At 40.6% G+C, this 26,728-nt stretch overlaps 1 protein-coding gene across 1 annotated transcript in view; it reads left to right on the forward strand.

Moving 5' to 3' along the window:
- Positions 1–26,728, forward strand: part of DGCR8 (DGCR8 microprocessor complex subunit) — a gene marked incomplete in the record, with an annotated part of 1,139,047 nt that overhangs the window by 23,158 nt on the left and 1,089,161 nt on the right. The window contains 1 exon segment of the mRNA XM_044068709.1: positions 23,337–23,454.

Consider the following 26,728-nt stretch of genomic DNA (forward strand, 5'->3'; position numbering starts at 1 on the left):
AGCTGGTAAAATGACAAGTTCTTTATTATTGATGAGTTCCTGAAGCGCCAGTCTTTCTGATTTGGTTAGATTACAAGAATTAACCTTCTGAGATTGCATATTGAAATGCAGGTTTTTAAGAATGCCTTCCCTAAAAATGGAAACATGTCTATCCATAGGTGATACAAACTTGGATTCTTTGAACCTAAACTGGGTAGATCTTTGAGATTGCCCAACGTCAGAAAAAAATTTCTTGAGATTAAGATTCCTACAAAAAGATTCTAAATCATTCACAAAATTATGTTCAGCCACAAAAAAGGACGGGACAAAATTCAAACCTTTTAAGTATTTTTATTTGACTTTCAGTTATATTGAGATATTATGTACATTCTCAACGTTACCTATGTCATGATCCTGTGCAACAGTTGAATGTTTGTGACTGTTTCAATGTTTCCTGCTCCCTCGGTGGGTTCTATGCCTAAAGGGCCAATACTTGGCCTTCTTTTCGCAGCTGGAGACACCTCCAGACAGGGTAAATCATGATTCGTCCCAGAGGATGAATAGTCACCTGAAGTAGATAATGTATTGGATGTCCTATTTCTAAGTATGGACCTTGGTCTTTTCTTTTTGTTACTGTATTTGTTTGTGACAGCTTGGAATCTAACATTTTAGCTTTGGCCAAATGGTCTACCTTTGGCGTAATCCTCAAGTTCCCTTTGGAACTTGTGTTTTTAAGTTTTACTAATTGTGACTCCAAATTCGATAGCTCCTTAGCAAAGTTTTGCAATTGGGTGTTGAAAAAACTTTGACCTTCATATAGTTTGACTTCCTCACAAATTTTAGTAACCTCAACTATATTAGAATCTAAGATTCTTTCATAATATGTGATCAATGTATCAACAAACAACATGGATGCTTTGTGTTGGGCAATTGCCCAATCCTGAAATAATTGGTCATCCAACTGACCTACCAACGGAAGAGTGCGAACCCGCAATCCCCTAGGTGTTGTATCTTTCTTTTTGTATGCTTTGAACAATTTCGAATGCCACGTTGGTTCTTAACGTTTTCATACCCTTAGTCAGTGTTTGGAATTTATTGCTGCATATAGATTCAGGAGAATCCTGATACAACTTATCATTAACATCCCCTTCTAGTTGAATCCCAGATACGGTCAAATTATCCCTATCAGACGAAAGACCATGTAATAATGTGTTCAAATCCATCTTGTATGGTAAACAATAATACAAGGTATTGATAGTCTCCAAATATAAGTAAACTTACTATCCGATATCTACTATAAGTAGAACTGTATATAGAAAGTAAAACTAAATAATGGGTAAAACTGTATATAAATAGTCAAACAAACATATATAGCGCTGGAACACTTTCTGTACCTATTAAGAAACTACTAATCTAGGACAAAAATGAGAAATACAGTATTAATAGGATACTGCCAGGCACTGTACTCATAAAATATTCAAAACAAACCAAGAATGAATTATCAACACCTTAATGTGTTGTAAAACCAATAATAGTCTTAGAATACACCACCCGAATATCCAGTTGTGATGAACAGATCAACATTAGTCCAAATTTGAGCTGATTGAGACTAACAGCTTGAAGGAAATAATGCAGTTCAATAACCCTTTAGTGTGTTAAAGAACTAACACATGGCTACCACCGAAAGATCACCAATATGTCTATATAATCCGGTCAACCTATGTCTCTACCAGTTGTAAGACAATAGCCATATTGTAAATCAATGTAAATAATAAAATCAGTATTCAGCCACAAAACGTGTATCCACATTTACTTATGACCACTATTATATGGTGAATATTATACGTGATGTCTCCAGGACATATGAATAGCCCACCAGACCAATAATGAGCATCAGTGCCAAGCAGCCGCTCAAAGAACTATATACTCACATATGTACCTTAACTATTCAAATCCTATAATGGTACAAAAAATGTTGAAGCCTGAAATCAGTCAATCAGCCTAATGAAGTAAGATCCAACTTGTTCATTGTCTATCAACCTGGGTTATATTATAATTGTACACCAGATAAATAGGTAATTCAACTAATATAAAAACTAAGCAGAAGAATGTGTTTGACTAACATCCAGATATCTGCATATCTGTCATACATCAGTAAATGCCATGATGTACCAATATATAAACTGCAGCTTCTAAGAGTAATATACTCGCGGTTATCAATACTCCGATAACTGCTCCAAAAGGAAATTTGGCTAATTATAATAGGAGCCCAAAATTGAAATATACACAAGGATTGATGGAGAACATTCAAAAATGTCTCCCAAAATGTTCAACCCAGTCCAAGGGATGAAAAATATTCGTATCAACTTCTATATGGCATAATAAAAAATAATGAAATATAAACATAAATTGCACAAATATTAAATGGATAAAACTATCAACTGCCAAGATGAAAATACCAAACCCTGTCTCAAGAAAGATTGATAGTCCAAAAAGCATTAATTCAATAAAGTCAGTAAACTATGCACACTGACTGTTTAGGTTCAAAAAGAAAAAGAAAAATGTTCCATAGTAAATGATCATTTGCATTGGAAGCTATCCCACAGCTAAAAAATTGCTTGGGAGTCGTAATACATACTCAACAAAGAACTAAGTTGGATTGTTAACTAGGGGCATTGTTTAAGCCTGGTCTTAATGAATCCATTTAATGTTTCTAATCAATTTAGAATGTACCTATCAGCACTTAGTAGGATATGCCTTTATTGCATATATATGTATTTAACTGCATGTCACCAATGCACTGAAGAAGGCTTTAGTATTTTTGCCGAAACTGGTATGCTATTATGGTTATTACACATTGTGATAACTGAATAAATTATTTTTCCTCATATGTTTGGTGATGGACATTTTTTCTGTTTGAATTAATAGAATCTAGAACAGAAAATGCCATTAAAAAGGGAATAATTTAGTAAAGCGTATAAAATATTGCATGTTAAGTGTAAGCTTAGAAAGGATTAGGAAGAGAGACTGGTTAAACAAGTCACAGAGACAATGGGGATTATATGTACATCTCCTAAATATGCAACAAAGTCTAGAAGACTTAGGATCTTTGCCTGGAAGTATTTCCAAAGGTATTTTTATACCTCTAGTAGATTCCAAAGAATTTTTCCTCAGGTGGATAGCAAATGTTGGAGGTGTGATGGGCAAGAAAGAGGACTGGGAACATTTTTTGTGACTGTAATGAGCTGGCAGACTTTAGGGATTCCCTGCGGACTGCTGTGTCTGAGATGCTGGGTGAGTAGATTGGATTGACTGGGGAGATTTTTTTGAGCTATGATACAGAATCTGAATTGCCTAGACATGGTGGCCACCAGAAAAAGCAATTACTAGAAAATGGAAATGAAAAGTCTAGAGCAGCTTTACTAGAAGTAAGGAATATAGTAACGGAGATAAAACTGGAATTGATCTTTAGAAAAGGGAAGGAGCAAACTACATAGGAAAACAATGGGAATTGTGGGAACAATATATGCAGATAAGGAATGAGGTTTAAGAGGCAGGATTTGAATGAGCCATATAATGATTAACTGACAATGTTTGCTACTACAGTTATTTCTGTGGTGTCTATGATGTATAATGTTTGCAACTAAAGTGGTCAGTGTTTGTTAAATGCAAGATAGACTATGTTGTGATAATTTGATAGGGATGTTTATTGGAAAAAATTATTTTATCTGTTGGGAGAATAGAAGATTGTTTTTTGTTCAGGAAATTGGGTGGGGTTAGCTTGTTTAGGAGTGGCATTGATAACTGCTTTCCAGATGTCTGGCATTGTGTTTGTGTAAGCCAGTGATTGAATATGTGATGTAGAGGAGTTGTGCAGGAGTTCTTGCATTGTTATATGAATCCGGGATGTTCCATCTGAGCCTGGGAGTCTGTCTAGCCTTATTTGTTGGAGGATGCAGGTCCTTTTTGTTTTGCTTTATCTAAAGTAAAATGGAGGAATGTAGGGGGATGATTCGGGTGGATTTGTGGAAGCAGTGGGACTGGATTAACTTTTGAGCAGAGTGGTAAATTCTGAGAGGGAGCCAGGTAGTGGGAATATACTTGTACTTTGTGAGTTTGCCCTTTCAGGGCACTCCTTTCAGCCCTTTCAAAAAGTTAAGAACACCTTATGAATGAGTCTTGATAGCATATCAAATTACATGATTTAAGTACCAAACCTGTCCTGTCTGAACTCTTACTTAATAGCTCTCTAAGCCTGTCCACTGGTTACATTCCCTAAGGCTGAAAAACTGCATTGTAATGCTGTTACACAAGTGATGGCTCATCTGTGGTCCCTGATGATTAATTGATTTGTTCATCCCGCTACCCTTTTTATGTAAAGATGTAGAGTTCTTGGGCTTTATTAATCTGGGCATTGAAAATGTCTTAACCTTGTAACCTTATCAGTTTTGCTTTGACAGGGTCATGTCCCGCATCTTAGTATCATTAATTCCTTTGAGAAAGTCACCAAAGCAGTAGTTTGCAGTTGTGCAGTAAATAAGTATGTCTGTGCATTGCCAAGGCCTTTGAAACTATTCTCATTGCACGCATTGTCAACAGACTTGCAAATCTGAATGTAAATCCTTACTTGGGGTGACAAATGGCTAACTGGTTGTCTGGTAGAACTCGTGAGCCACAGGTGAAACCTTTTCTGAAACCAGAAATGTTATTGGGTGTTCTAATGGGGTCTGTATCGGTTCGTCGAAGTCTAATTGCAGTGAAAGGCTGTTCATCTAGTCTTTTTCCCAGGGAAGGAAATGACTTGGCCAGCGCGATCTTGGGAGTTGGTATATATAAGTAGGGGGGAGCATAGCCTCCCACTTTGACTTTGGTGTGGGTGTGTTGGTTTGTCTGTTGGCCAAGTCATTTCTTACCTGGGAATAACATTTGTTGATGTGAATGTTTGACGATGGGGCACTCGGATTCCTGTTCGATGAACAGCGTTTTGCTGTAATTAGACTTTGAACTGATATAGACCGTTTTTTAATCATGGCTCATTTTTGGGTCATCTCCTATTTGTCATCTATTTTTGAAGCCTTCAAACTAACCCACTCTCAGCCTGTGGTTATCTTAAGCTTACAAACTACATTGGTTTGTAGTCTGTCTTCACTGACTTAGTTGCCCAGCATGGGTTATACATTAACAATTGGTGCAAGGGCAGGGTTGTCAAACTAAATATTAAAGTGCATTTTGGTAGAAAAAAATGTCCCCATCATACAGTTTAGGCAGCACACTCCTGTGATAAGATATTTTAGGAAATCTAATCTTTCACACAGAGATTTCCTTTTTACAAGAAATGTATTTTTATCTCATCACGTATAATTCTCGAGCAATCTGGAAACTCATTGCTAATGAGTATATTTCTTGGCATTTTAACCTTTCAGAGTTCTGCATTGTCTTAATTTTGTCTGAATTATTTTATATTTTTTTCTGGCATTTTCTGTTTATCTGTCCTGTTTTTTCCCCCTCCTTATACTTGTGGTGGTGTTACAGTTGGTGGCTTTGCAGTTGCCAGCCCCTACTGTAAATTTGATCTGGGACACCCCTCCCAGTCTGGTGTTCACTCTAATTAATTAATTAATTAATTAATTAATTAATTAATACAGAGAGCATTTAAGAAGGCCAACCCACTTAAGTTCTTAACCTTGAATTTTTCTTCTGCACCTCCTTCCGCTCTAAAATTGCACTTTATTTTGCTTTTGCCTCTTCTTAAAAGTACTCAATTGTATTTATTCTGCTTGGTACTAGCCTGATTAAATTGTAACTGTTCTAAGCCTTTTGGTTTAAGCACTTGGGCTTCAGACAAGTTGTTTAACATTTAAGAAGGTTTGCGGTCTGCACTATTGTGGCAGGACAGGTAGCCTATGTCCTAAGTTTGGAATTGCTGATTGAAGGCTCTGTGTCTGTTATTCTAAAAGTGCATTATTCTGGTTTAAGCACTTGGGCTTCAGGCCAGTTATTTTTCATTAACTGTGCTATTTTGGGAGAAGAGGCTAGATTCTGCCCTTCTGAGCTGGGAATTTCTGGTTAAAGGCTTATTGTGCCTGCTTATTTGAACCATTTCTTTCTGAAATTGGTATGCCTTGTTTGCTGTAGCATAGACTAAATTCAGACCTGCTGAATCTAGCTTAGTTTGTATAACTTTAGCAGTAATCCAGACCATCTCTTTTTTTTTTTTGGAGAATGTTCCCCCTGCACCCTAGTGGCAGGAGTGTGCAGTTAGAACTTGTCTGATCCAAGACTGCTGGAACATGGCTCAGTTTTTTTAGCTTTTTATTGGTTAATTTGTTTAAATCAGTTTGCTCATTTGCTACTGGTTTTATATTAAAAAATGTACTTTTGTGCATCGCTGCTTAGCTAGGGTTAAACTATTCCCTGCGCCATAAAGTCTGCTGTTCAAATTTTCCCTTGGAACTAGACAGTTTTTTAGTTTTAGCACTCTGTTTGAGCTCCACACTTGTTCAAAACTCGTAAGCTTTAAGTAAGCTACAAATTACTACAGCACTGAACTTTCCTCACTTGTCTAGAGGAAACCAGTTTTTAGTACTTAATAAATAAGCTCTTATCCAGGCATGTCTAAGTTCAGCTCCTGGTGTTTTCTCCTGTCTACCTGATGAATCTGGGCATCTTGGGGCAATGCAGCAATTGTTTCATGTACACAGACAACCCTCTCCTACCACCCAACACTGCAACCTGTGAGAGATGCATTTGTATAGCCAAACTGGAAGCAAAGCTCTCTTCACCCAAGACTGGACTAGTCAAGAGTAGAAGGTAAACACTTGCACCACACCACACTCATCATAGTCCCTGAAAAACTACACCATCAAAACACACACAAAACGCATACCTACATTTGCAGAGACACTGAATAAAAATCTGCTTAAGCAACAGACCTCCAAAGCAGAAACGCAAGCAATCTCCACCCCCCCCAACACAACACAACTGACGCATAGCCCACAAACTGTGTGCCACTCAACCACAGCCCATAAGGCATAACCACATACCCAACACTCTAGTCTTGGGTGACTCTGTAGTTAGGCACACTGATGTTCCACTCGCCAGGCTAAACAAGGAGAAAGTTGCTGTCAGCTCCCTTTTGGGTGCTAGGATCCCCCACATAACGCACGCACTCGGGTCACTCCACAACAAGTACAAATATGACTCTGCCATTGTCCATGTTGGTGTGAATGACCTGAAACGTACCTTCCTGGACTACATGAAAAGAGACGTGGAGGAGCTCTCCGATCTTGTAGCCCAGGCAGGTATGACCCTAGCCCTGAGTAGCATCCTGCCATCACCCAGAATACCACCACAGTACAAGGACAAAATGATTGACTTCAAAAATTGGCTAAGCTTCTGGTGTCATTCTAAGGGGATCCAGTATCTGTCTGCCTGGGATGACATGATCGACAGACCACGATGCTTTGCCAGAGATGTCCTGCACCTGTCACCCTTGGGATTCGAGGTACTGGCTAAAGCTCTTGCCACCCCTATAGTGCCTTTTTGGGTAAGATTCAAATGACAAATTCACCACCGTAATGGGTACAAGCAAGCAAAATCTGAGGGTAATGCTAGTCAATGCTAGAAGTCTAAACGTCAAAATGCATTAACTCGAGGCACTCCTTAAAATGGAGAACATCGACATCTGTGCAGTGACTAAGACCTGGTTCAAGGCTCCAGAGAGCACCCCTGCATTACCAGGCTATAATTCATACCACACCTTTTGGCCACCTAACCTGGAATGAAACACTAAAGGTGGAGGAGTGTCCATATTCATTAAGGATATCCACACCTCCAGGCTAGTTGCTCAGCGTAATGCGTCCGAGATTATCCAAGTGCAATTAACTCTAAGCAAGACTGCAATCCAATTTGTAACTTGCTACAGATCCCCCACCATGCCCCAGGATTCCTTGCCACTCATTTCATGATGCACTGGAAAATATTAAGGTACAACCCAACACCCTAATGGGCGATTTTCAATTACCCCACCATTAACTGGAAAAACTACTTGTGTACCAACTCTTTTGTTCAACATTTTCTGGTTCTGGAATTCATAAATTCCAATGCCTTGGATCAACTTGTCCACACCCCCACCAGGGGCAGAAATATCCTAGACTTGGTCATTACCAACATGGGCGACTGGTGTTCCACACCAGAGGTAAATTCCTCATTGGTCAGGTCCGACCACAAGCTAATTCCCCAATGTGGGGTGGGGCAGGATGTAGATGTTTAGGGTAAACTACCGTAAAAAATTTCTCCAAAGCCAACTTTATGCTTCTTAAGACAGAAGGGGCAAAGTTCGCGGCACCCATGCAGACGGACAATAGAGGTGCGACTGAATCCTACACAAATGCACTTTTATAAGCACTTACACAAGTACATGGATCATGCTGTCCCTAACAGAACCAAGATGCTATCCTCCAAAAAAAAGGAAGCCAAACTAGTGGTCCCCTGCCATAAACTCTACAACAGAAGAAAAACTTTTGCAGAAGAGTGAACTCCCTGGTCAGCCTCAGTAAGAAGCTGAGATCCCTCATAAAATTCTCCAAAGCTAGTTACGAAAACAAAATTTCCACTGATTCTAAAGACAGCCACAAAGCATTCTGTAGCTGTCAAGAATATCAGTGGCAAACTCTGATCTTCTGAGTTAGAGAACAATGGCACTAAATATACAGAACAAAGTGATATTGCGAACATCCTGGCAGATAGGTACTCCCCTATCACCCCCTAAAGGGCCCATCTCTATACTGGAAGAATGCAAAGTTCCTGTAATCACTGCTGCACAGGGAAAAACCACTCTCTCCAATGCCAAGAACACAGCATCCATGGGACCTGACAACATCCCAGGCTGCATTCTACATGAACTACAGAATGAACTCGCACCCCACCTAAGCACCATGCTCAATCATAGCCTCACCTCAAACTTTGTGCCCACTGAATGGCGCATAGCGATGGTTATCCCACTCCATGGACCCTGGGAACTACCGCCCCATTAGCCTAATGAGCCTGGTCTGCAAGGCCAGGGAACATCATATCATGGAACTTTAAACAAAGACATTGGTAATCTCCAAACTCTGCACCAAACCCAGTTCAGGTTGGTAAAAGGCAGATCATGTCTCTTAAACCTGATGAACTTCTTTGAAGCAGTCACCAAAGCCATAGACGAGGGTAAGGTGGTTCACACAGCCTATCTAGATCTTGTCAAGGCTTTTGACACCATCCCTCACTCTGGAATTAGGTAAACTCCCTAAACTAGGTATAAATCCCTATGTCGCAAGATGGGCAGCCAACTGGCTCACTGACAGAATCCACACTGAAAGTAGCAGACTCCAAATCCGACTTCAGACCAGTGACAAGTGGAGTACCACAGGGTTCAGTCCTGGGTACTCTCCTGTTTGGTATCTACTTATCTGAAGTACAATCTAACACAGAAGTCTTTGGCTAATGAAGTTTGCAGATGACTGCAAACTAGGAGCCATAATCGAAACTCCTAACTATGTGGACATCCTACAAAAGGGCCTTACTGAGACAGATGCCTGGTGTCAAAGCCATGACCTCAAGCTCCATGCCAAAAAAGTGCATTGTCATCCCCATTTGGTAAAAACTTTGTACCCATGAGCTACCACATAGTTGGTAGTCTACTTAACACCGAAAGTGTGATGAGACCTTGGGATACAGGTGGACCATAGTCTCTCCTTTGGTAATCACATCACCACAGTAGTCAGGAAATCCTTCTACGTGGCACACCTCATCACAAACGTTTCTCCACTAGGAAAAAGGTCATTGTTCCCTTCAACTTGTCACTCATTAGACCCATTATAGAGTACAACTCCTCTTTTGGTATGCAACTCGCAAGACATTGATACCAACTTGAAAGGCTGCAGAAATGCCTCACAAAGAGGATTACTGGCCTCAAAGATGCCCTAAGCAGACAGTCTCAAACTCCCAACTTTACTCCGCATATCGCCTACTCGGAGGCTATCTGTGCCTAACCTATATAGAGCTATGTCAAACCCAGAGCTGTTGGACATGCTCCACTTAAAGAAATCCAAATCCCTCTGAGCTACATGCTCTAGGGACCTAACCCTTGTCACCACAATAAATGGAACATGCTGGAGGGATAGATTCCTGTCCCAGAGACTTCCCATACTCTGGAACAAACTACCTGTCTACATCCAACAAAGCTCCTCATTATCACTCTCCAAGAAAAATCTTGATGATTGGATGGGAAATAGGAAATTCTCCCCAGGGATCACCTCTGTGGCTCTGCTTGGCAGGGGCACAGGAAAATTTTCTTGGGTGGCGAAAGCCAGGGTACCTGTTTGGCTAGGCTTATATAGGCCCTAGGGCCAATAGCCTAGTACCTACCTATGAACATAGGCAGTCATACATTTATGTAGATAAAAACAAACCATATTGACAAACATTATACATTGTTTCTGTCCAGTCATTCAGTCCTACATTACATAACTAATTCAAATCCTGCCTTCTTTTAAACTTCTTCCTCTGCATGTATTGTTCCCACAGTTCCTATTTTTGTGTAATTTGCTCCTAACAATTTTCTAAAGATCCCAATTCCAGTTTTATATCTGTTACTGTATTCACTACTTCTAGTAAAGTTGGTTTTAGACTTTGATTTCCATTTTCTAGTAATTGTTTTTTGGCAGCCACCATAATTAGACCCAGCAAGGCCTTGGTATATGTAGGCAATTCTGATTCTGTATCATAGCCTTCGTTGAAGGTTGGGCATCAGGCTGGCACCTCAGCACTGTAAAAATCAACTGCCAATCATTAGCGGACCGGAGTTCCGCTGTGGCGACCCCTAACCGGGAAAGCCAAAAGAACAAACATCATAGCTCAAGATCATTTCCTTGGTTAAACCAATTTGGATACTCGGTATCTCTGACAGAGTAGTCTGCAGGGAATCTTTCAAAGTTTGCCAACTCTCTGTACTCCCAGAAAATGTTGCCAATTATCTATCTTCCGCATCAGATTTCCAACTGAGGAAAAATTCCTTGGAGTCTGCTTGGGGTGTAAAGATACCCAAGTAAACCATTCCAAGCAAAGATCCTAAATCTTCTAGACTTTGTTGCATATTTGGAAGATGTACATACATCCCCTCCCCAGTTGTTTGTGTGTAAATTGCTTATCCAATCTCTCTCCCAAGTTCTTTATAATATCCTCTAATTCTTATAGTTAACATGCAAAGTTTTTGCATGCTCTGTTTAATTCCTTTTTTTAGCAGCAGCTCCTGTTCTAGATTCTAGTAAACACTCAACCAGTGCTGGTCTCTTGCTTAGGATCCTCCCATGTCTTTCTCTTTGCCTGTACTCTATCAATCCTTGAATAGCGAAGGCCATCTCTATCTTGCAGTCCAAATTTTGGCCTCTTCCCATTTTATTACTTTTCCTCTTAATTATTTAATCCCAATACCTTGTTCTTTTGACAGTTTTCTCTATTAAATTCCAGCCCACTGTTTCCTATTGTCTGTATGCCTAATTACAGTCTTCCCTTTCGGTAGAATCTTCTTTCTCTATTCCTGTGTTGGCTTAGTTCTTGGAATACTTTCAGCTACTTAAGTGTGATATTCTGCATGCTTATTATTCTTAAGGATCTGCATCCTAAGTCCTAGTCTTTCCTTGTTTCTTGAGCTTCCCCCTGTTTCGTCGTCATCCTTTTCCACTTTGAGTTGCATGTTTCTGCTTGTGCTATGTATGGGAGTCTTAACTGTGTAGCTCTGAAATACCCCATTCAAATCGGGTAATCCCAAACCGCCTTGGTCATTTGGAAGAGTCATCTTATCCCACTTGACTCTTGCTGTCTTCCCCTCCCAGAGAAAATCCTTCATCTTTTTATTAATTGCTATCCACAGCTTCTCTGGTTGATTAAAAAAAAAAAAAAAAAAATTATGCCTGACCTCTGTGTATAAAGGGACTAAAAACATTTTGACTGCTTGTGTCTTGCTGTCCGTATAACAGAGCTTTCAGTTTGTCTCTTTTTTTTTTTTTTTTTTTGTATTAATATTTTGTTTAGTCTCTTCCTACATATCCTTGGCTGCTACACCAGAATCCTTTTTAATCCACACTTCTAAGTACTTCATTTTATCATGTCCCCATAAATATGGATATTACTGAACCAATTCATGTACGAGTATGTAATTTTTACAGCTGTTGCCTTTGTTTTAGCTTCATTTAATTTTGTACCCTGAAAAGATATGAAACTGCCTTAGAATGTTCCATAACACTGAAGTGTGCTTGTCTTTTATCTAATATAAAGTAATATCTGTAGATTGAGCCAACTTTTCTTGACTACCATACCAATTACATCTTTGAATTTCTGAGTCTCTTATTTTCTTTGCCAGTGGTTCTTAATATAGTGCATATCAAAGGGGGAAGAGGACACCCCTGCCTGGTTACTCTGTTCAAAGAGAAATTATTAGAAAGGAAACCACATACGTCATATATCCTCCTATCAACCGTATGATTTTTATTAGGGAATGCAAATGGGATTTCTTCCAGGGTGTTAGTGCTTCTCCTCCTAAAATATTGTTGAACAAAACCTTCCAGGTCTTAATTCTTTCCCTCCTAGCTTTCACAAGAATGCCATCTGTTTCTGGGGACTTGCTTATGCATTGGTTATACATCACTATTTTTCTCTCATCTCCTCCTAGATCAGCTGTTAATAAATTAGCCTCATCTGCCTCTAACCTTGACGTATTTAATTTTTACGTAAGCATTTCCATTTGTACCTTCTCTGTGAAACAGAAAATATGGAAATCAGGAAATTTGCGTACAATTTCTGAAATATTTCTAGTACCTGTACAGGATCTTGTCTTCCTTGTTATGGACTCCCTCAGCTTGGCAACAACCCTTTTTACTTTCTGTTGCCTGACTCAACGTACTAAAAGTTTATCCTGCGGAGTTACCAAAAGACAGTTGCTTAACAGCAGTCTTTCTAAACTCATGTATGTTATCGAGGTAATGTCTTATTTTCTGTTTATCATTCTGCAATTGCTTCTCTTCTTCTGTGAAATTCCCCCTATTCTAGAGTGCTTTAACATTTGTCAGTCCCTCTAAATTCTGGTTTCTTCTTAACCATATCTCTCTTTATTTGCACCCTATTTTTAAACTTAACTCTAACTTTATTCCACTCCCTAACCCTATTTTCAGAAATTTCCATCTTCTCTAACTACCAAATTTCCCCTACCCATTCCTTAAATTCCTCCCTATTCAGGGGATAGGTGGGAAAGTGCCTTTGTCTCACTTTTATTTCATTGCCCTGTGTTTTTATTTTGGTTATTATTGGCATGTGATCAGAAGTAGTTATTGGATGCATATTGAAACTTGCATTTCACAGGAATGTTTGAATTTAATTGGAAGTTCTGTCTAGCCTAGCCCAGTTTTTGTATCTTGGGGGATAATATGCCAATTCATAGTAAACTCTTACTACTGAATTCACGTCTTCCATGTCAAATATTTTCGTAAATTTCTTCAAAATTTGCCCTCTTTTGTTTGTTCTTGACCCCGCAGACACGTCCTCACTGCTGTATATCACATTCTAGTCCCCACTTATCAGTAATATTCTTTGCTGAAAACTGATAAACTTCCCCAGAATTTTCTCAAGCTCCCTTATAGCAGTTGTATGTAGAATATAACTACATGCCAGTGTAATCCTCCTCCTCCCTTGCCAGTAGCCCCTTAGTATTACAAATCAACTGTTATCTTTTTTGAGCTCCTCTTGCAATTAATATAAGTACTGTTCTTTTCTTCTGTCCCAGGTATTCTGAACAGCCATCCTGAAAACCTTTATTTTTTCAAATTCACATGTTTGTTTCTTTCCAACTGTCTCTGCTGTAGCATAGTTATTTGCATTCTGAAGTTCCCTCCTTTTTTCTTTTATATATTTGTGAAATCATTAACTTTTAAAAATAATATAGAAGGCATTGTCTTGTTAGTGATTATTCCCAACTTATCTGTAACAACTTTAAGTATCTAGTTTCAGCTTGTGTTACATGCATACACTAACGTTTGCAGGTTGATCTTTTTTATACAGTTTCTTGTCGTATCCATTTAAGCTTATGTCACATGTTACATTTTATTCAAAGCTGTCAAACAAAAAAATACACCTCCAGTACATCCCTAAAACCTATTACCTTAATACTAATACACAAACTGTGTTCATCTTCAAATATTGACGTTTACTAGTAGGAGCAATTGTTCTAAACTGACATTCACATTCGGATATGGGTTACCCATGCTAAGATGCATGGTACAGCCTGTGCTTTTACTAAGAGCTGTCTGGTGTTATTTTTATTGCTGTCCAAGAATGGGAAAACACTGGAATGCTTTCAGAAAATATGTAGCTATTGAAAGAAATGAGTCATGAGAATCATACAGAGTTGCTTCTACTAGCATTTATTTATTTGATAGAATGTTTTATTATATTCAATGTTTTTATTTGCTTTCTCATAAAACTTCTTACTAGATCAAGCCAAAGGCCTTAATCCAGTCATCCCGTTATGCGAGAATGAGAAAAGAAACAGACCAATTTTTCTTGTATCATGCTTATTTGACTGGGCGTTTTTTTTTTTTTTGCAGTGCCTACATTTCTAAAAACTGAACAAGGAGAAACCGTAAAGGGGGGGGGACATTGGCACCTGTTTACTTCAGTATCCCCATTACACTTGAAAATAACTGATAACTTTATAACATGGCGATTGTTCTGCATTATAAAATGAGTACTGTAAGAACAAAATTTTGTTTTAATTAGTTAACTCTCCCCATCTCCACTTCCAAACATTGACATGAAGTAGGGCATGTGCTTTTAGATTCCTAGCAGGTTTAATAATCAGTCCAATATTTCCAGGTTTTCTTGTTCTGTCATATTTCACAAATATAATTACTGCTTTGTAATTCCACATTTGTCATTTTCGCAGTTGCTGGTTTTATTCCTGTTAATTTCCATCTCCCAAATGCAGAAGCTTTAATTTCCAATGTACTCTTGCCGCTATTTTTTTTTTTTTTCTTTCCTCTTAAGCATTTTCCTTTGAAGCATTAGAAAGGTTTAACCAACACCGTCTCTGTTCTTTTACCAGAAGAACAAGTAGAATCTCCTGTTTCATACCTTACTTTTTGTTGGACTAACTTTTATATTTCTTCCTTGGCATGTTCTGCATCAAAAAATGATTGTCCCTCCAAGAAAGAATATTCTGAAGTTAGCTGGGTACAGCAATTTGAATTTCTTACCTGCTTCTCAATATTCCCTGGTTAGTGGAATAAATTTAGTCTTCTGCCTGGTGTATAGTGAAAAATCATTTTCCACAACACTGTACTGTTTCCCACTTAAAACTGTGGCAGGACAACAAAGTACTGCTTTATAATCAGCTCCTTCTGGTAGGATTGCATCTTTGCTATTAAAGGTCTATGTTGCTTTCCCGTGGCCAGGTTTGTAGCATGTACATGAGGTGCCCTTTCAGTTAATTCCTGTTGTGAAATACCACTCCAGTTGCTGATATGTACAATTAAGTCTGTTCGTTCCAACTTCTCTGATATAGCAGGAAATCTCAGTTTTTTCCCTATGTACTCTGTCCGCTAATTCTATTTTTTGAAACCTCTCCTTGAGCAGTCTCTTCAGCCAACCTGTTCTTCATTTTGACCTCTGATTTTTGCAGTTTTATCTCATCTGACTATCTGTTTAAAGGTTCTTCATTTTTTTTCCAGCCTTTTAGGATCATAGGAGATTACTAGGCTAATGGCTCTGGTGCCCTTACAAGCCTAGCCAAGAGTTTATCCCCAAAAAGAAACTTTGATTCAGCATCCATCACCCCTGTCAGTGAGGGACACGGGTGGTTGCCCATACACTCGTCAAGGTTGCACTTGAAGAGGGTCAGCAACGTACTTAGTTTGATGCGTACGGAGAGTCTGTTCCAGAGACAGGGTGGCCTCTGGGAGAAAAACCTGTCTCCCCAGCAGGTTTTGTTAATGTCTTGTATTAGATTTAAGTCTCTTGATTGGGTACTACGTAAGGAGTTAGACTTACGGATATGGAGCATCTCTAGTAAAGCAGAGTCTGAGATTGCCGTGTAGGGGAGAGACAGATCATCTTTGAGCACTCCGTACGATGCAGAGTAGTGATTCTCACCATCACATAGCACAGGTGTTGGAGGCCATGGATTCTCTGAGGTATTTCTGTGGCCTTTCCAGTTGGTGCAAGTGTTTTGGAGAGGTACATAACAAATGGGGCGCTGTAGTAAATTATTTTCCTAGTGAGGGAGGAGTACAGAGAGGAAATAACCTCCTTTTCTTTTTCTGGATGTAATCCCTTTACTTATGAGATGAACCAAGTAAAAGGCTTTTCTGACCACTGCTGCTACATTATGGTCAAATGTGAGATTGTCAACTTGTGTTCCCAGGTCTCTCACCACAGGTTGTGTGCTTTAGGGGGTTGCCGGTAATGTGGTCATCAGTAGGGGCCATGTTTTTGCCAGATGGAATGGTAATATATTTGCTGTTAACTTAAGGCCATGACTTTGGCACCAGTCATTTGTTGCTGTGAGACTCTCTTGAAGTATGTTGACATCATTTGGGGAGTCGGTGACAGCACCCAACTTAGTTGTCTGCAAACTTGGTCAGTTGCAGGCCTTTTGTCTTTGCCTGGACTTCTGAGAAGTAGACGGGTCTGCAGTTGGAGATAGCGGCACCTATTTTGACCTTGAGTCCTGTCAATGAGCCAGTTGGCCACCCACCTGATGAGGGAGGGATTTACGCCAAGTTTTGTTAGCTTTTCGATGATGCCGGAGTGGGGGATTGTGTCAAAAGCTTTGGTCAAGTCAAGGTAAGCTGTATGTACTGACTTTCCCTCAGCCAGTCCTTTGGTGTGACAGTCTCTGTCAACCAGGTTCAACAGACAAGATATGCCCTTGATGGGTCAAGTGCTTGGAGATTGCTTATGTCCTTGTTTATGAGGTCCATAATAATATCTCTACAGCCTTACAGATCAGACCTGTCAAGCTAATGGGGTGACTGTTTCCAGGGTCAGTAGTGGCACCACCTTTGTGCAAAGGGATGATAATAGCAGTTCTCCACTGTGCTGGAATGAAGCCTGTACTTTGGCTATGGTTGAATAGGGTGCTCAATGGTGAAGTTAGTTCTTGCAGGAAATGTTGCAGAATACAGCCTGTGATACTACCAGGTCCCATGGAAGCTTTGTTCTTTGCCTTGGATAGGGCCTTTAACACTTGATCTATGGAGATGCGAGGTGCGCGGCAAGTATCAGGGATGTCTAATGGGCCTTTGGTGGGGACAGGGGAGTGAGGTTTGCACAGCCAACCTGCTAGCAGGTTCAAAGTCGACAGGATCTGTGTAAGTGGTACCATTTAAGAACTAATTCTGAACAAACCGTGGCTTTGCTATGGAGGTTTCTGATGTAACTGAAAAAGGCTTTGTGGTTAGCCTTTGTTTCAGAGGCTAGTTTCAATTCATAATTGGCTTTGGAGGTTTTCACTAATCTAATTTGCTTGTTGAGGCTAAGGAGGGAGTTTTTCCAATTAGGAATTTGTGCCTTTTTACCCTTTGACAACAGTTTCTTCCTTTTGTGTAAAGCCTGTTGCTAGAGGATGTCCACTGCATAGGTTTGTGCTTCCCTGAGGAGCAGGTTTTAGTTCTGTTGGGTATGGTTGAGTCCATGGAGTTGTACAGGTGCTTGTATACTGCACTGGCGTACTGTACAGCATATTTGTCTGCATCCTCTGGGGGGGGCGCGGTGATGTGAAGCTACTGATACCCTCCCTTAGAAGGTTTTTGTCAGTTTTTGAGAATTTTTTTAGCCTTTTTACTGCTGGGGGGGGTTGGATGGAATAGACTCTTTGAATGAGACTGACTTCTTGTTTGAGTTGATATAATCCGTCACTGTTTCATTTTATTGTTGTCTGCTCTGAGTGCATTTGACTTTTATTTTTTTCCTCTAGGTTACTGGAAGTCATGTCTTGCACCAGAGCTGGAGTTTGAGCTGCTTTTTTGCTGAACAGCTGGATTATTCTTCTAAGTCAATGTTTTTTTCCTCCCCTTTTGTGATCTGATTTTTCTTTCAGGTTCACTGAATTCCTTTTGTTGGCATCCAGACAGTGTACTTACTAGCAGTTACTGAAATTTAGCCAAAAATTAGTTTAGTGGCAGTCTCTTCTGAGTTTCTGTTTTCCACACTATTAGAGCTGAAGTCAAGCTGATGTTCGTGTTTCACTGTTGTTACTCTTGGGTTAGCCTGCTGGCAGGCTACCCGCAGTCTGCCAGAATTCCAAAGTCTAGGTCCGGCGTCGATTGCTGTCACCTCTTCCCTGACATCAGTGCGCCAGGGGTAGAAAAGATGCAGCCAATGCCATTTTCTTCAGTCTTTCCTGCCGCGCGGTGCCCGAAGCAAAAGCAGTTAGCAAGTGCTGGTCAGCCAACTCCTCAGATTTTCAAATCTGAATTTCAGAACCGAAGTCTACATTAAAGCTAAGTACCTCGTTGGGGAAACTTTTTTTTCTTGCTCCAGACCGATGTCAGAAAAAGTTAACAATTGTATTTCTTGTGGGAAGCAAATACCTCATAAGGATTTTCACTCTTACTGTATTCCTTGCCTAGGCCCTGATCACAACGTTGCTAGCTGTCTGTTTTGTGCTAGATTCAACCAACGCACTATCAAGCGTCGGTTCGATTTTGCATTTCATTACTTTGGCCGAAGATTTAATTATATAATGCCGACGGAACAGCAGACAACTGGAGTTTACAAAAAAACGCAAGGACAAGGATAGGCATTAGAGGTCCAAAACCGACAAAGCCAGTTCTGTGAGGTGCTTTTGCAGCCCCTAGCACACGCTAATGACTCCCACGTGGAGCCGACTGGGTCTCTGGAAACTCAAGGTATTGGACACTCCAAAATCAATCCCTCAGATGGGTCTGGAGCCGCTGAGCAGGCATCGGCTTCTGAGGGTGTCTTCAGACCTACACAACTATATGTTAAGCTATCTTCAGCTTCAAAGACTAAAGGAGCTCTAAAGACAAAGAAACAAGTACAGCATTCTCCTATTCAGACTTCCATGCCTAAAAAACAGATGCTCAAAATGGCCAAAGACCTAATTACTTTGATCAGGGGCTTCCATCCCCCTCCTGATAAGAGGCCTAGGCAAGAGACAGAGTATGATTCTTCTGATCAGGTATCTATTTCCTCCGATTCCTCTTCTGAACAGGATTACTCCATGCTTCCCTATGAGGATTCCAATGCTGAAGAATCCATACTTTTAGCCTCTCCTCCTGAGGACTATTCTGTTGGGGAAACACTGCATACTAGGAGGGAGCATTTCCACTGGGAGTGCCAAGATTATTCTGAGTCTAAGAAAAGGCTCAGTGACTTCTTGCTTCTTCCTCAGCACAGACCGCTTGCTATTCCACCTGTTCTAGACATTGTAGATGTATTTTCAGAGTCCGGACTGTCCCCTGACTCTTTACTCCCTGCACCTGCTAAGCCAGACAGATACTACAGGGTCCCGGATTATCATAAATTCCTATATAAAAACCCTGCTGCTGACCCAGAAACTATATCTCAGGGTCGCAAGGGGGTTAAAGCTTCCACTGCAAAAAACCCTGTCCCCTCTGATAGGGATTCTAGGGCTCTAGACAGATTGGGGGGGGGGGTTACACTTCTGCCACCCTGGCTGTAAGGGCTTTAAATTGTCAATTTCATATGCTTAAATATCAGCAATATTTAATGTCGCTACTTAAACAGAAAATGTTGACAAATACTGAATGTTCAGAGAACAAGGAATTGCCGGATTTATTGCATGCAACTGAACAAGTGGGAAAGCATACTTTGCAATGTGGTTATGATTCACTGGAGGCCTCTTACAGGGCCGCTGTTACAGGTTCTGTTATTAGAAGGCATGCTTGGTTAAAGGAACAAAATCTGCCTGATCATGTTAAATCAAAATTATTAGATGTACCATACAGCATGATACTTTGTTTGGTACTAAAGCAGAAGAGGTGTTGAAAAAAATGGAGGATAAAGCAAAATCCATGCAGACAGTCAAGGATTTCTTACAGGTACAGCCACTCAGGTTTAGCAGGAACAAGCCTTCTAAAATTGGTCCTTTCCAGTCTCGGACAGACCACAAATTCAGATGCAGGTGTCCCAGAGGCAGATCTCGGCCCCAAGGCTCATACAGGCCTAAACAATGGGGTGCTCCTACCTCCAAAAGCGGAGAAGACAAATGACAGCCTTACAGGAAACAGTCCCATTGACTTTCCTCTACCAGTTCCAAGCAGTTTTCTTTTGACAGCCCCCTTAGGGGGAAAACTAGCACTTGGCAAATGGTTACCCAAGACAAATGGGTTCTGAACATAGTGTCCCAAGGCTACAGGTTCTATTTTCACACTACCAAGGTCAAAGGGCATGCCAGACCTGCCGCCCAATCAATGGGCAGAGGCACAAAAACAAATTACAGCCCTCATGGACATGAAGGCCATTCAGCAAGTAACCACAACAAGAGCAGGGGCAAGGATTTTACTCCAGACCTTTTCTAGTACCTAGGAAGGACAAAACCTAGAGACCAATTCTGGACCTGTCTATGCTAAATACATTTCTGGAAGTTCCAAAATTCAAGATGTTGACTTCAGCAGCTACTGCCCATGCTGGGCAAGAGGGCTTTGCTCGTAACCTTGGACCCAAGAGGCATACCTGCATGTCCCTATCAGACAATCTTGCAGAAGATACCTCAGATTCATAGCTGGCTCAATGCATTACCAATGCTCTGCACTGCTCTTTGACTTATCTACTGCGCCCAGGGACTTTACAAAATGCCTGACACCAGTAATTGCGTTTTGTAGACAAAAAGGATTTCAAATATATCCCTAATTGGACGACTGCCTAATTCAAGCAGAGAACAAAGGCACTCTTCTAAAGCATCTGGCATTTGTAAAAAGATTACTAATTGGCCTAGGGTACACAGTAAGCAAAAAGAAATCAAAACTAGTGCCCTCTCAAGAGATGATATTCCTGGGTGCAAGCTTAAATACAACTGCCCAGATGGCTTATCTCATGCCAGACAAGCAAAAAACAACTGACTACTTACTTCAAGAAATTGGCAACAAAAACCCACTTATCTGCAAGGAAAATCCTATAGGCAAACTATAAAGGCTGTCCAATACCTGGTCGTCAAAGAACTGCCACGTATAAGTTTAAATAGATTTAATGTACAGATAAACACGAAACATAAAACAAATATATAATAACAAATCCTTCATTAAACAGATTAAGCGCTTTCATCTCCATATAACGGAGACTTCATCAGAATAAAGACATACATCATCAAGCCTTCTTATATATATCTCAACAATTGATGTAACAAGGTAAATTAGATTAATTCATTAAGGCAACAAATGGATGTGGGTAATTACCTAATTTCACAAAACAAAAATAGGTAATTTGACAAAAAAGTGTCATTTAAAACAGAAAATGATTGCTACCACAAACTACTAAATATATTAAAATGTTAAACACAAACACATATGTGTATTATGTATTGTATTAAGAAAAACTGAGCACCACCACATTTAATATATATGTGCTTTGTAAACAACACACAACAGTAAAAGCAGCAGCAAAAAACAAATCAAAACCACACTAAAAAAAGCCACATATCTTTGTGTAATAACCCAGGTCTTATTAAAATATATATGTAATATGTAATAAAAACAACTATTTTCTCTCACTAAAACAAGGAAAAAGGCAGTAAATACTTACAATACTTAAATGCATCAAATACATCTGGGGCAAGAAAAACTGAAGAAAATGGTGTCTGCTGCATCTTTTTATACCCCTGGCGCACTGACGTCAGGGAAGAGGTGACAGCAACCAACGCCGGACCTAGACTTTGGAATTCTGGCCGACTGCAGGTAGCCTGCCAGCAGGATAACCCAAGAGTAATGACTGCACAGTGAATACACTCTAACATCTACATTTATGATAGGTACACAACTGTACTTTACTCAATGTGTAGCTGTCTTGGAAGTTTCAGAATTCCTTATTTTTTATCATAAACGGCCCTTCAAACTACAGATGCATTTATCTTGCTCATTTTAATTTTCAGTGATTCCTGTAGGTGCAAAGAATTCTTAATTCTTTGCTTATGAACTTTGATTACTAATCCAGTCTGCAGACTGTATTACACACCTAGTCCATAACCAGACAATAACCAGAGGTGAGAATCGAACCCTGTACCTTTTGTCCAATCTCTTATCAAGATCTATTGAATGCAGTGGTGTGTATCTTGAGGGGACATCTGAGATGACCAACTAAAGATTAGTGGCATCAAGACCCTTAGTTAAGACTGGTAGTTATGCATGCTGTGTCTGTTAGACTCCTCTGTAGAGATCTGTGTCTAGCCTTATGACACGTTAAAGCTTTGAACCTTCTTGAGCTTCTGTTTCTTTGCAGAACCAGTGGTTCTTCAGATCCTCTTCACCGGTTAGGACTGTACATTTAGTTGTTTGGAGGAAAATGGTGAACAAGTATAAGTGCTTGAAAATGTTAAGTAGTATTAATGACTGGATGACTTCTCATCAGCTTATTAACTTCTGTTGGATACAGTTTCTTTCAAAATGTCTTGGTAGCCCTTTAACTGAAATTTCTGTATTGTTTCCTGAATACTTCTAGTTGGACAGGCTCATTTTTTAGGTTGTTTTTCAGTGCTGTTCTGCAGTGCTACTTTGACTTCCAAGTAAATTTTTTGTGCAGCCACTGACTAGGGCTCCTCCTGTGTTGGCTCCCTTATTTACTTCTACCAGAGGCCCAAATTCTGAATCTCCTCCTTTGTAAGCCACTCCAGGGAGGTCTCCTAGGAGACCCCATATTCTGCAGTCCCCAGTTCCATTGTGTAGTCTGTTTGTTTGGTGGGGACTGACAGCTGCAGAGAGTGGGGCAGGTCTAGATGAGGAAGAGATGAAGTTCTTTAACGGTACCCCAGCTTGATGACACTAGTAATGTTAGGCTAGGTGTGCATTGAAGCACTGCCATTAACAGTCTGTGTGATGTGGGCCCTGGGGCAGTCATGTGTCCTCAGACATCCTGGACATCGCATCCTCATGGATGTTCCTAGCTGTGTCCTCTCTAAAGACTCTGAACGATTCACTTATACCACTATGCCCTTTACCTCTTGCATGACTTTGTACATCCTCCCTGTTATCTCCATCAGTTGCCCAAGCCACTAGTTTAACTCTGGTAATCTGGGTTGTAGTAGTATTACATTTTGCACAAGTCATTCACTGAAATATTTGTATTTTTCTTAGTCTGGCAGGTGGAGACTTCAGCACTGGATAACTCTCTGCAAAGCATTGAGTCGAAGATGGTCTCTTACCTTTCGTGTTGGCATTGTGTATTGGAGATTCATCATGAAGAGTAGAGCAGGTGAAGTATGAGTGAATATAAGTTGCTACGGCTTTTGATCTTCATTATTTAGGTTTAACTCAAGAATTCTGGAATTAATATTTTTATTCATGATTACCCTCTTCAGTCATTGAACAGAAAAGAGCTTATTCTGACACTCTTGGTGTAAGGATGATAACACTGACAGTTTATTGTAGGGTACATGCACACACAGGCAGCTCGGGGATTGCTGGTTTCTCTGCTGCATGTCTTTCACTCTGGGAGGAAAATGAAGCGAATGGTAAATCCTATTTGGACACAAGGAAGACACTGCACAGAAGACATTTCAGCCTGTTTGCATTTGTCTCTGGGCTAGTAAATATTCAGAGCTTAGGCCTTAAATCTTAGTCTGCCAAGGGAAAACTTTTCTAGGCTATAACTCCTTCCCCTTACTCCCAATGCCTCAGTCTCATCACTAACTGCCTGTCTCTTACTACTCAGAGTTTGCTTAGCAAGAAGTCCCCAGGTTAGTTTTCAAAGATTTTATGTACATGTCATTTTACTGTTTGTATTCATTTTGTCACTTAATTATACGTACAGATTTCAGTCCAGAGCTTTCTTTATTGGGTCTTTGCCTCCCATGCGCAAGGTTCAATCCTGACCTCAGGCCAGTACGTGTTTGGAATTGACATATTCTCCCTGTGTTTCTGTGGGGTTCCTCCCACCTCCAAAAAAAAGTGTAGAGTGTTTGTCTCAAATTCTGTAATGAATGGAGCTGTGGGTAGCAGCACAGAGTGTAAGGAGGAAGAGTTGTACAGGCCAACCGCTTTGAGTATTTAATGTGGTGTGCAGTGTCCTCAAAATAGGAAAACACTGATCACAGGCTGCGCGCAGTGGCAGGGCTAGCCACTCTGTGTAAAATATGGCTCTAGCTGATGCGGTCATGGGAATTTGCCAGTGATTCGTTTGAGGACCTGGCCTACTCTGTCCCATACTGATAGTGGGAGTGGTGTGTGTGTCCCTACTGGCCATTGTGTGCACACCATAAAAAAGCTACTTGCCATCCAGTTGCCCAGCTTGGGTTACCTGTTACTGTTGAGCAAAAGCTGGATGTAAACCAGTCATGTGAACTGATAATTGCTACACTTCAGTGCAAGCCGTTTGACAAGATGCAGCTTGGAAGTGGATGACTTGATGATACTGAGGATGTTGAGCATCGTATGCATCAGAGATAAGGAAGGGCAGGGCAGCAAAGCCACTTGGCTTGGGCTCCAGATTCTACTACTCAGGAGGATTACAGGCTAGAAATAGTGTGGGAAATATGGTGAGAAAGAGGCTTTAAAAGGCAGTGAGGGATATTGAAGAGTTAGTGACAAACTCATGGCAGTCGGACTCCAGTATAATGATGGGGCAGTATTCAAAATCTCAGCATATGCCCCAAAGCAGGGTTGTGATAGTTGGGAAAAGAGTGCGTTCAGACAGCAGTTGCAGCACCTACAAGATAAAGCAGGACAACAGGAATTGGTGTTGATAATGGGTGACTTGAATGCACATATCAGGACAGACAGGATCCACATGGGTGGGGCAGCAGGATTAAAGGAGAGACCGTTCTAGACGTCTGTCTGGCAAATGGCTTGATAGCCAACACATGGTTCAGAAAGCGAGACTGTTACACTATTACACATGAGTGGCCAGTATGCAACTCTGGTAGACTTTCTAGTAAGAAAATGGCACTGGGGTAGAATTGGTGATTGCAAAGTCATCCCCAGTGAAACAGTCCACAGCATAAACTACTAGTTGCCACAATGAGCTGCATGCAGTGGTCAGATGCAAGCAGTGGTTAGAGAAGGTTGTTAATGTCAACAGAGCAGGCTGAAGACCTGGAAGTTGACTGGAGAGAGAGAGTGTACAACCGTTCAAGGAATTACTTGGGGCTCTAGTACCCCAAGAAGATGAGGAAATAGGTGGAGTTGAAGAATGGTAGCACCTTAAAACAGCATGTGTGAGGATTACAGAACAGATGTGTGGCAGAGTCCATTATGGAACTAAGGTACATCAGGGAAACTGGTGGTGAAATGCAGAAGTCCAGGAAATCTTCAAGAAAGGGAGTGCAGGAGAAAGTGGGAGATAGAAAAGATGGCCCAGGCTTGGAAGGAATATTGGTTGACTAACAAGCTAAGAGGAGTTGCAATAGTAAAGAACACTGAATCGGAGGCACTCTGCCGACTTCTGGAAAGTGACTCAATAGGTGGCACAGGTTGAAAGGGAAAGACAGAAAGATAAAGAAGATAGTCCAACACCCTTTATAAGGGATGCCAGCAACAGCCTGGTCACTAGTCCACAGGACATCAAAGGCAAGTGAAAGGAGTAATTTCCACCAGCTTGTGAATGAAGAAAACCCCACAGAAGCTGTACTACCCCAGATACCGCCTACAGCGAGAGTAGAGGAGGAGCTTACCCTAGAAGAAGTAAGAATAGCACTAAGGAAAATGAAGTCAGAGAAAGCAGCATCCTCCGATGAGGTCACAGTAGTTATGATAAAGGTACTGGATGAGGTGGGAGAAGTGGCTCCTGAGGTACTTGTAGCAGTGTGGAGAGAAAGGTGTATACCAGGTAATTGGAGAATAAGCATACTCGTAACAGTGTACAAGAACAAAGGGGACATCCACAACTGTGGGTGTTAGAGGCATCAGACTTCTGTCACATTGCATGAAAGTTCTGCAGTGTGTGAACGGATAAGCAGAATAGTAGAAATTAAGGTGGGAGATTAGCAGTTTGGATTCATATCAGGATGCAGCACAGCTGACTTGATAGTTTCACCCCTTCTGCCTTCTCACTGCAAACAAAGCACAGATAAGACTGTGGTAATTCCAGTAAATTGGGGAAATCAGATGCAGCTGAGAATTGAGTTGGAAGGGAGGAAAGTGGAACAGGTTAATAACGTCAGACTTAGCTTCTCCTCAACCACCCCTCCCAGATACTTGAAGATGTCGAAGCTAGAATCAGAGGGACTGTAGCCAACTGGCATAGAATATCCAGTGTAATGAATGACAGAAGAATGCCAAAGAAGCTGAAAAGTAAGGTGTACAAGACGGTGGTGCGACCAATACTACTGTATGGTGCAGTAACCTAGGCAGTAAAGACAGAGCAGATGAGGAAGGTAGAGGTGATGGAAATGAAGTGCCTGAGAAGGGTGGTAGGATGTACACTGTGGGACAGAAGAAAGGAGGACATAACCGTAGAAGCCAAAATAGCTCCAATTGTAGAAAAGAATCTGAACAAATTTCTGTGGTTCGGACTCGTGTTCAGAAAAGCA

The sequence above is a fragment of the Protopterus annectens genome, chromosome 4.part0, assembly GCF_019279795.1.
Source record: "Protopterus annectens isolate FY-2018-M chromosome 4.part0, PAN1.0, whole genome shotgun sequence".
NCBI lineage: Eukaryota > Metazoa > Chordata > Ceratodontiformes > Protopteridae > Protopterus > Protopterus annectens.